The following is a 12,674-nucleotide window of genomic DNA, read 5'->3' as shown; positions in this document are numbered from 1 at the left end:
TGGAGGGTCACAGACTGAAAAGATTGAGAACCACTGATCTAATGTTTCATATTTGAATGTGTGTCATGTTTCCCAGCACACTGAGGTTCACGTAAATGCGTTTCTTTTATATTTTTTCTTTTTCTTACAATCTCTTAAAATAAACTTGGTTTATGAACGTTACCAGGTCGTCCACGTAGCTCAGTGACTATCAACCCTAACAGCTGCACGTGGAACAACTCCAACCAAACATTGTTGAATAAAACACGTGAGGTCGTTGCCAGAGTGGAATTATTCTGCTTCAAGATTCATATCAACAAAATGTCCTTCAAACAAAATAGTTGTAGACTGTAATCTGTGTCAGATCTACTATTATATGAATGTGTAAAATAATCAGCCCAACCATTTAATAATAGACTAAGAAACATATTCTCTCTGATTAAAGTGGAACCATGCACTAGATTTATGAGTTAGCCACTTTATTACCATGTTTAAAAGTAAACAAAGGAGTCGCCAAAAAGGATGTGAAGACAAAGACACGCATTCCTCAAAAATCATCAACTCATAAAAGTCATGCAAACAGAAAAGAATCAGAGAAACTTTCTGTTAAAGTACGGAAACATTAAGCTGTAGTTGATGAATAAATGTCCATAAAGAGTTTCTCACTTTTTGTTTTTCACGAGTCGACACATGAGGAAGGATGGAGGTTAACTACGAGGTCACAGGGTGGACCTTCTACAGCTACAAATACTTTATGAACGTAAACAAAGAGACAGATTTATTGTTAAGAATGGAAGTGTTTACTGTGTGAGCTGGAAATGATCAGTATTTAAAGAACAAGGAGCTGCTATTGTCTCTGATCTGATTAGCATCCAAATATCAGCTTTTATTCAACTTTTGACACTTAAAAGCAGGGCTGGGGTCAATTCAAATTGTAATCACGTAATTGATCATTAATTGCAATTATGACGTGATTAAAAAAAAAAATCTAATAAATCTGTGGGTGTAGTGACTCTAGAATTATTCTGTTTGATCCACTCGAGACTTGGTTTTTGTTCACACCGACCAAATGAGGAGAACCATCAGACCAAACGAGGAGAACCATCAGACCAAACGAGGAGAACCATCAGACCAAACGAGGAGAACCATCAGACCAAACGTGTTATTTAAGTAGATTTTTGTAGTTTAGGGGGGGTCAGCCCAGTGTTTACTTCAGTTTGACCAGGGTCTCCAGTCCCTTTGGTTTCTTTGAGTTATTTTTTAATCTCTTGCTACTTTTTAAGAACTTTGCGTTATTAAATAATTTGACAAAGTTATTTCCTAGAGGGGCCGTAACAGGGGGGATACCAAAGTACATGATGTTGGTACCACGACACTGGCCTTTTATCTAATAAAACCTCATTAACTCTCTCTGCTGGCTTTGGTCCTATAGCACGTTTTAGCCACACCCTGTTTGAGGCTCGACCAGATGACATTACGTGGTTCAGCCCGTGGTTAGCGGTTAGCACTGTGTGGCTACTGCACAAGTGAGCTGCAGCTTTTAAATACCGTCCTAAGGGTTAGGGTTACCCTAATGCAGAGACCCTCAGGCCTGATGATAAATATCAAATTAATAATTGGTTTTAAGTTTTTCTATGTCACTTTTCCATGAGAAACACAAGTCAGAGGGAGTAATGGACTAATGTAACTGATCCAATGACATCCAACTAAAGTGTCTCATGGCAGACTTTAGAATGGTTTCCCAGGAAGAAGGTCCTTGTGGGGGGGGGGGGGGTCAAGAGTCAAGAGACTCTCATGTAGTGAATACATGGTTTCTATGTTTATTTGAAATGGAAAATCACAAAGATACAAACATTTCTGCTGTGAGTAAAAAGACGTGCGTCGTTTGGACGTTGAATAAATCGTCTAAAACGATGATTCATCTTCTGATCTTCTGCACTCTACTTTCTCACACGTACCACTTGTGTTGATCAGTCATACTGAGCATTGCCAGGTTCATATTCCACTGTCACTGCCAGTAACTCTCACTGAGGGGTCATGTGATCTATCTCCATTCCTTCACCACTAACAGATACTAGTCACTGGACCAGGTCACTGTGGGTTGCTCAACATGGAAATTAAATGTTCCACACAATTACAGTTTGGTTTGGGTTTGATGATCCAACACTAGAAAAAAACAACATTATTTTGACATTGTTTTCAGCTGTAAAATAAAATGTAACAAGAAACGACATGTAGTGTGGAATCACTGAACGTCTTTTTATTCTTAGAGCCTCAAACTATAATAACAAACAACTATTCCTCCTTGAATCTAAAATATCATTAAATAGCATGTCCATATTTTAGTAGTGGCATTCTTCTTATTTTAGAAAATGTGTTAATTTTGAACTAAAATGTCTTTTTTTTTTCAATACATTTTGTGAGACCTTAAAGCTGCAGTATGTTTTTTTTTGGCTTCATTTGGTCATAATTCATCCTAAACTTTGATCATATTATAATTCAAAGTGTTCTGAGAGGACTCTGAACTGCTGCTACTTTTCCTGGATCTTGTATTTTGAGAAAAAAGTTGCTAAGAGGAGTTCGAAAGTCAGCAAATTTAGCAACAAAGTCGCTGTAAACATCTCCACAGTCGTGCGTGTTCATGACAATGCAGGTGGATTCAAAACATGGTTGTTTTCATTCCAGTCTCACAGATTCTACATCCTGCAGCTTTAACTTGTAGATTTAACTGAGTTTCCATTTTCATTCGCTGACATTTTCAATTGTATATTATGGTTATTGAGCCGGTAACAAAGGCTTTTTCAATTTTGGGGTCGGGACGCCATTGGGGGGTCACCTGGAATAAATAATCGGGTTGTGTAACGTGACAAAAAAAACAGGTAAAAACAAATCAAAATTCTGTTTTTTTAATTTTTTGAATAAATATTTTTAAAAATACAAGTCATACACAATAATTATCAAACAACTGTATTCTATACTTAAACGTTCTCAAATATAAATATAGTTCAAATAAAATGAAGTATAAAAGTGCACTAATCCTGGAAAATCTGTATTTGTGACACACTTTAATAAACATGATCAATAACTAATTTTATAAATAAAAAAAAAACGTCTTTGGGTTCGCCGGACATTTGTGATATTAAAATGGGGTCACGACCCGAAAAAAGGTGGGGAACCACTGTGTTAACATTTCACATGTTTTTAAAAGGTTTGCACTTTTCTAAAACACTTAACATGGAAGTTTTAAGGTTAAATGGGGTAAGAAACAATACCATGTACGTTGTACAGACAACACGTTGTTCTTAAGGTAATATTATGGAAAAGTCTGTGACTGTAGCTGGAAACTGTTAGAAGATATAAAACTCATTACTTAAGGTTTTTCACAACAAAGCGTAAGCAAACTAAAAGTATGTAAATGAATGAAAACGATACACTCACACAAACAGTGTGTAGTTACACACATTTCCATCGGCCTAAAGCTGTGAGAGCAGCCACAGCGTCTCAGTCTCCTGCTGCCAACGCAAAGTTATGAGAACAAAAATAAAGGGAAATATTAGCAGGAAACTGTCTGTTTACGTGACTGGAGGGGTTCAATGAGGGAGTTCACACTCACACAATTACACCATGACTGAGATGTGGTGCAGACGACCAGCAAAACCAGTAAAATACAACCTTATTTGACTATTTATTCATTTATCTACTATTCCTCAATAGATGTCCCACATGGAAAGGGTTGAGGAGGCAGGAGAAGTGTTGAAGAACACCTAATATAAAAACAATTCCATTAAAGTACAAAGTAACCATTAAAAGCCCAAACCAGTTTGTAAAAGGACACATTTAAAAATAAAATAAGACACCAACAATAAAAACCACAAATAAATGAATTATTCACTGGGAAAGAACAAATAAAGTACTTTAGAAGATTGGAACCACAGACCAAAAACAAACACTCCTTAAATAGTGCAGGGAAGATAATCAAAAGTTTAGAAAAACCTGAGTAAAGGAAATCCATGCAACAGGACAACAGGGGGCGCCAAAAACAAGAAAGGACTAGAACACACGAAGGGACAAAGAGACTCGAAGGAAAACAAGACAAAACAGATAAAAATAAAATAAAAAACCAAGCAAAACATGAACTGATGCAGAACAAAAACTGCATTAAAACATTTTCACTGGGACAATATTTAAAGGTAAAGGTCGTTAAAGGTACTCAGCAGAACCGTGTTATTCTCTCTTAAAGATGATCACCACATTGTGTTTACGTTGGTTAGAAAAGATGAAATCATGTGTTTGTGTTTGACTCCACCCTCTAAGTGTTTGTATTATTACGACTCGTCCTCATCTTTCCATGACTGAAGTGTTTTGGTGAAACTCCCACTATCTACATTCCACTTCCGCTTCAGAAGCGTTCAATCACTGCTTTATTTCACTCTGCTGCTACAAAGCCAAAGCCTACATTACACAAGGTTTCCACTTCATTATCTACAGTGAATGTTGTTTCTAGCGCCCCTGAACCTGTTTGTGGAAGAATACGCCCATTTTATCTGCGTCCAACAGTCACTAAGCCTGAGTCAGAGAACAATTAATGACTGTGGCCTGTAATTATCAAAGATTTTATGTTTGTCCACAGAAAAATCAGATTCATGAGGTAAATACAGAGAAGGATTTAAACTATCAACTAATGTACCAATAAAATGTCCGACCTCATCATAAAACCTGGAATGTCAAACATTTACTTTTTGCTGATATCATTAAGCCACTAATTACAACATCACTTTTCTGCAAAAACTAATTTTAAGTCACATTATATATCTCCAATTCACACGTCATTTTATTAGTTAGTTATTTTAGGGAGAAACCCCCCATGTACCGTTATTACATCATTATGATAATATTAGACTGATCTGTGCTTATATGTCCAATATTATTAAATACATAACTCTTGTTAATTTTCACCATATGCTGTTCTTAAAGATCGTTTTATTCTAAACACATTAAATAGGTCATAAATGTTTTCCTTAAAACATGTAAAAATAACATTCAACCATTTATAATGTAATTATGGAGCTATGTTTCAAATGTCTATGTTCAGGATTTAATGGGCGTGTCAGAAATCATAGCTGCGTTACATAACGTAGCAATCATTAGCATAAACCCGACCCTGCTGCTGAAGCACACCAAACTTCTACGGCCTCCAGTGGGCGCAATTCGGACCCTAGCCGAAAACAAACCACATATTGAGACTCATCTGCTGGTGCCATACACAGCGATTGTGTGTTTCGCCTCTAGCGGGCACAGTTCTGACTCTACCTGGGGTTGATGCACATATTCAGAGTCGGGCGGAGCTGACTTTTCCGCTGACACCTCGTTTTGCCAGATCTGAGCACTTTTGGAAAAGGGAGAAGCTGCTTTCACACTGCTCTCTCCCAGTGACACAGTACACGGAGGCGTGTGGGCGTGGTTCCCTCTAACTGACACACCCCCAGCGGAGAAAAGTGCCTGTTTTTCCATAATTTTGAGACTTAATTTTATATTCTTAGTCATTTTTTTCATCTTTCAAATGTGTCTCAGTGGTTAATGACACGTGTTTCTGTGGCGTGACAAACTCACAACACATTTATTTCTGCTTTACATGAACTTCAAAGGATCCTCCACTGTTTCTACAAGTTTGTCCTAAAATCTTCTAAATGTTCTTATTAGTAAATCTACAGTAGGTTTAACAAAACACATTAATATGAACCATATTCATTTAATTAACTTTTAAAAATAGGAATACTTTACAGTTTTAGAGCCTGTGTTCCTCCATCTTGAAATCATGTGATTGATGATGTCACACGACCCCACTGCCTGTAAACATCCCATTGTTTTCTATTGGAATGAAATATTCAGCCTGATTTTTACATTATTTAGTAATTTTTTCAGATCATTTAGTAAATTTTTAGATTATTTAGTAGATTTTTCAGTCAAAATAACAACTTGTGCTGCTTTTAGTTGATCTAAATAATCAGGAGATGTTAAAGATGTTGATGTAAACCTCTTGTTTACAGAAAGAGGATAAAAACAGTTGTAAGGACAGAGTGGGAGTCCTTCAACAGTCCATTATTTACTCTCTAACTTCAGCTACCAGAGCGTGTCAGCGCACTGTTTAAGGGAGGGTAAAGGTCCCTTAGGAGAGCTCTTCTTCTCTGCTTCATTTTCTACTACCAAACCTCAGAGTTGGAACTGTCGCCCCCTGTGGTCACAACTGTTTTGATCATCTTTCTGTCAACAAAAGGTTTACATCTTTAACACTTCCTGATTATTTAAATCAACCAAAAGCAGCACAAGTTATTGTGACTGAAAAAGTGACTAAATGATGTAAAAAGCTGCTTTAGTTTCTCTAACATTGACCAGTCAGTCATGGCACAGACCTTCACATTGTCTGAAAACTATTCATACCAACACTTCTAAAGCCAATGTGATGAATCATCATCATATGAACAAATGAACAAACCCAGAACTAGAAGAAGTCATTCATGTTGGAAGTTGGCATGTGGGGGTTCAGCCACATCCCACCTACCCATCAGAACCCCCCCACCCCTACCCACTGCATTACACTTTAAAAAATGATCTGAATTTTATACAGTGTTAAATTTGACAATAATTTTAAATTTAATTTTAGTCTTAGTCACTCACCAATAACTGGATTTAATTCAAGTCACATTTAGTCTTTATAGATTTTGAAAATGATATTTGCCACGGTAGTAAAACTCTTTAACTCTGTGTTTAGTTATCAAAAAAAAAGAATGTGTCATATTACTCTGTTTAATAAACATCTAAAGCCTGTTAGAAAATATATAATAAACATAAACATAATCATGTTGTTTATTTTCTGTATTTTTGAAGAAATGACTTCCAACCTTCAGAATAAAACTCATCTCCAGGAGGTAAAATATCTGATATTATGCTTCAATTAAATCAGTGATAACTTTGTACTCACAATGTAACTAAAACATTCTCTCCATTGATTAGTGTCAGCGAATTATTAAATGATCTAAAACGTGTGAAACTAAAAATATAGCACACACACACACACACACACACACACACACACACACACATATACTGAAACCTAAATCTGTTGCTACATCAGAAGAGCGTTATCAGATTAAGCCCCTCCCTCTGAGTCTCTGATGTCATTGTCACATTAAACCTACACATATGGAAAGAGTTTTAAATCTTTACTTAAGCTATGTTCACTTTTCTAAAATGATGATTGTCCACATAATAATAATTTACTTGATCTTCCTGTTTTGACACTGACGCCACGTGTACGTTTGAAAACTAGAACAATAAAGGTATTTGTGTTTAGTGTGTTTATGTTCTCATCTTGTGCATTTTTGTGTTTATTTCATACATTGTGTATTTATGTAGTCATTTTTTTATTTTTTGGTATACTTGTGTGTTTTTATTGTTGCTTTATGTGTTTTTCATCTCATTTTGTTGATTTTTCTGTTCTTTTTTGCATTTTTTAATTCATTTTATGTATTTTTGTTCTTTTTGTGTGTATACTGGGAATCGTTCTGCAAATTTTTTTTATGTTTCATGTAGTTTTTTATTTTTCTGTCCTCATTTTTATTTTTATTGTTATTTTGTGTATTCATTTTGTTGTTTTGTGTTTATTTGTTCTCATTTTGTGTATTTTTGTGTAAATTTTATGGATTTTTATGTTAATTTCATGAAATGTTTGTTTTTTATTTTTCTGTCTCAATGTGTATTTTTGCTGCCTTTTTGTGTAATTTTGGAGTCATTTTGTCTATTTGTTTTGAGGCTACACAAAGTTAGGCCGAGGGCCACATGTGGCTGTAAAACATCTGTAAAAGGGATGTGTTCAAATAGTTTTAATGACTTATACAAAGAACAGTGATTATGTAGAATGTAACATTAAATATTATAACTTCAGAAAAAAAGAACCTTATTGTGTGAGTGTGTTGAGAGAGATGTGATGTGCATGGTCGGGTGAAGGGAAATGTGGTCCAGTGTTTGTTCGTGTTTCGTGGGTCGTAGAAAGTTCACAATATTTCTGACAATGTGCCAACGTGGCCTCCTCAAGGATCACAAGGGGAGGGGCATCCTTCTACCACCGGACTGTAGCGTTCTCATGGGACTGGAACAGAAAGTAGGAACACTGGTGGGCTTTAGGGGGGAGGGGTTGTCTGGAGTAGGTTTTACTATTTAATTTTATGTAGTTATATAGTCAATCTTTAGTTGTTCACAAATGTATGAACCATTGAGGAAAGAGGGGGGCAAGTGGTTTATAAAAATGATAATATTAATTATTAATAATATTACATCAAGATTTGCTGGAGTGTCATCTAGGATTGAGTTAAAGTGTCTTAGATCACTTTATGAGTTATTAATACCTTGGCCTAGAGCAGGGGTCTGCAACCTGCGGCTCTGGAGCCTCATGTGGCTCTTTGACTCTTTTGCAATGGCTCCCTATAGCTTTCAAAAATATTGAAATATTTAATTGTTTTCTTACAGAGGGTATTCATGATTAATGATTTTGACACCAAATGAATTCACGATATCACGATTTGTTAACCTAAAAATAAATCGCATGGTGCAATAACTTGGGAACCTTCCTACTTCACCTCCTGAAACATCTACAGACCATTAACTTTCCCTGTGGCTCACCTTCAGTTTTAAATCCCTGGTAAGAAACTAAATCAACTAAATGACTATTCTGGAAGTAAATAGAGACTTTAATTGTTATTTAACTGCCAACATGCTGGCTAAATATACATGTGTGATATGTGGCAGTAAATTAGCATTTAGCATGTGTTGACTGACATTGTGTTATCAAATTAATGTTATTGTTTTGTATCTATTATCTAAAAAAAATATATATATATTTATATAACATTATTCAATATAATTTCAACTGTATATAATTTTCTTCACTATGTTGTCTTCATTAAAAAAGTTTTTTTTTTTTTTTCCGGCTCCGTAAGGACATTAATCCAGGTGAGATGAGGCAAAATGGCTCTTTTGAGAGTAAAGGTTGCAGACCTCAGTCCTAGAAGGTGTGGATTCTTGTCAAATTATCTTAATAAACAAACCACAGACAAATACTGAGTTATACAGAATGATGCTGGAAAACTAATCCATGCATGTGTTACATCTAGATTAGATTATTATAACTCTATACTGTCAGGATGTCCTAGTAACTCACTAAAGAGTCTCCAGTTAATTCAGAATGCTGCAGCTAGAATACTAACAGGTACTAACAGGAGAGAACATATTTCTACAGTATTGACTTCTCTTCATTGGCTTCCTGTAAAATCTAGAATAGAGTTTAAAATCCTCTTGTAAATCCAAAGCTCTACATGATCTAGCTCCTGTATATCTATAGAGACCTGTTAGTGTCCTATCATCCAGGTAGATCACTCTGCTCTCAGTCTGATGGTCTTCTAGAAGTTACTAAAGTATCTAGAAGTAGAACAGGAGGCAGAGCATTCAGCTACCAGGCTCCTCCTCTTTAGAACCAGCTCCCAGTCTTACTACAGGAGACTGCTACTCTCTACACCTTTAAGGCTAAACTCTAAACCTACTTAGGAACAAAGCCCGAAACCTACAAACTTAGTTTCTACAGTAAAACACCTTTATATTCAAACAGTGGTGGAGGTGATGGATGTGGGTGACGTGGTTAAGATGTGACCTCATCTCCTCAACCTGACCTTTACTATCCAGGGTCGTTCCATCTACACATAGTCCTCTAACAGACACAGCAGCGACCTCTGACCCCTGCAACACACCCACCACTGCTTACACACCATCTACTGATGTCCACCCCATCTTCATCCTCATCTTCATCTTCATCTTCATCCTAACTCCACTCACACATAGTCTAGCACCAGGTGTTTCCATCAGGCAGACCTGTTAATACTCCATCATGTTTTTATGCAGTCTGTGCCTTCTCCTCACCCTTCTCTCTCTCTTTTATGGATGGATGGATGGATGGATGGATGGATGGATGGATGGATGGATGGATGGATGGATGGATGATGGATGTCATTCAGAAAGCTCCCAAATAGCTAGCTAACCTGACTTTATAGATAAAGGAAATGTGGTACAAAGATAAGCAACAAATGTTAGCATTAGCAGTTGTGAATGAATGAATTCTTTCAGTGTAAACATTGTCTATTCAATAGTGATTCTCTTCTTAAATACTGTATTATTGTTAGCAATAGTGAAGACAAAATCACCCTAAAACTGTATATTTACATGTCAGTAGCCTAGTGTAAAGGTGTTAGCGAGGCCGTGGCTAATATCTGTACTTTGGCTACATGTCAATCATCGCTGAGTAGGCGTGTATTTTAAATGTGTTGCATTGTAAGTGTTGGACGTTGTTCCTTTGATCTTTACAGACACCAAACACAATAGCAGGAAACAGGGAGATCAGTGGCATGAGCCAAGATATCTAGGCTTTATCTGCACACACACACACACACACACACACGTACACACACACACACACACGTACACGCACACACACACACACACACACACACGCACGCACACGCAGGCACACACACACACACACACACACACACACACACGTACACGCACACGCACACACACGCACCAATTTTTTCTAAATTATTCAATATTCACACAGTAAATATTTAGTTTGATCTGATCAATACTTTACAGATATGGATAATGTAGTGAGGGGGTGTGTCCTTATTTATCTTTCATGTTCATCTTCCAATATGTCTATAACTCCATCACATATAAAGGTAAATATGGTATAGTAATAAGCTCCACCCACTCTCTCAGAATATAGAAATAGATCTGCTATACATCCTATCTGGTGGACATGTCAGCTCCTCTAAATAGTCAGTGTGTGTTTGGGTCTGGAACATGTTCAGTAAACTACTTAGCATATGTCTCAGCTCCCTGTAATGTGATCAGCATAGAGCTATGAACATAGACTGTTCACATCACTAATGATTAGTCACAGATACACATTGGTTCTAGACTCACACACTCTGGAAATATGAACATATACTTTATTTACTATTTTCATTGGTTCATTACTGTATGTGGGAATGTGAGAAAAATCTGATCTGTTTTAATTTACAGTATAAATGTTCAATTCAATGCCTTTTTTGTCATTATACAAAGTATAATATATCCCAATAAAGAGTATTTTTATATATTTATTTTTATTTATGTGACTTCATTTTTATTTTGGACCCAAAGTTGAGATTATTTCACCACTGGTGATTATTAATAATCATTTACATGAGCTTATTGTAGCTTAGCTCTGTGTCTGATAATCATTTATTATTTATTAATTATTCACTAGTAAAAATATATATAAACCATTGCATCAGAAAAACATTTATGTTTGAAAATATTAATGACAGTGTTTTATCTGAATCTCAGTAGAAGTGAACATGTTGTACATCAGAGACTTTAATACAACAATGAGTCACAGGTTGGACATTATGATCATAAATGCAGACGTGGATATAAAATTAAAACAGTTAAATCAGTCAACATCCTTTCCTCTGTGAGGAAGTTTATAGAAACTAAAAAGCTGAACACACTTCCTGTTCATAGAAACAGTCTGAAGGTAGTGTTGGCTTTTATAGATTTAAGGAATGTGATCACATCCCAGTGGACGTGAGTCAAAGTGACTCAGTGGAAGTAAAGGTAGAAATGTTGTAACATCTTAGGAAGTAAATCATCTAAATGTGCCTCAATTATAATCACATTAAAACATAATATTCTAAAGGGAATTTCCTTGTAATGAGTGTTTAAATGCAGCATTATTCATAAATAGGACGAGGTGTGGTGAAGAGAGAGAAGGGATGTGACCAAGTCGTACAGGGAGGGAACTTACAGTATTTGTTCACATCCTTGAAACTAAAATAATCATTAGATGGTTTGGTTTTGATTGAAGTCAGGAGTAGAAATGAGTTTTGATTAAATTACCCTGAACAAAAAGAGGAAATCATGTCCCTGGATACGTTTTATCTTTAAAACCAGTGTCACATTCATTTAATACAGTATTTAAAACTGTATTTATCTTTAAATCAAACTGGTTACAGTGTTTTCACAGCTTTCTCCTGTGATTGTGTCTGATTTATTACTGATTCCTGGACAGTTTGGTTCAAACTTCAGAACTGCTTTTTTTTAACTGTGGTCGTCTACGGTTACCTACACACAGATTCTCAGCCAAACGTACAGTAGCAAGACTGTAATGTTAGACTTTAGTTCAGATGAAGATTCTAGATTTTAAAATAGTTATTGGTGTCAGAGGTGTGCGTACGTGTCCACCGGTGTGTGCATACATTCAGCAAAGTTAGAAACTCCTTATATATACTTTTTATCAAATGATCAATCTCAAAGTCCACCTATGGGGGTGTGGCTTGATGCACCAGGACCTCAGCTGTGGTTTGCAGAACATTTGGACCAGTGACTAAACACGTCACTGATTGGTTCTAGTCTGTGTCTGAGTCGTGGAGGAAAGATCTCAGCATCTCTAGTGGGTCCTCCTCCATCCTCAGGGTCCAATCCCAGCTGGGCGTGTCCAGAGCACAGGGCTACACATGCCAGCATAAATATTAAAACCAATATATTTATTGCTTAAGAAGCCTAATCAATAGATGAGAAACTAATTAGATGATAGATCATATTTATGA

Source organism: Gouania willdenowi, chromosome 24 (genome assembly GCF_900634775.1).
Source record: "Gouania willdenowi chromosome 24, fGouWil2.1, whole genome shotgun sequence".
Taxonomy (NCBI): domain Eukaryota; kingdom Metazoa; phylum Chordata; class Actinopteri; order Blenniiformes; family Gobiesocidae; genus Gouania; species Gouania willdenowi.
The sequence above is the reverse complement of the archived record's forward strand: the minus strand, read 5'-3'. Positions refer to the sequence as shown.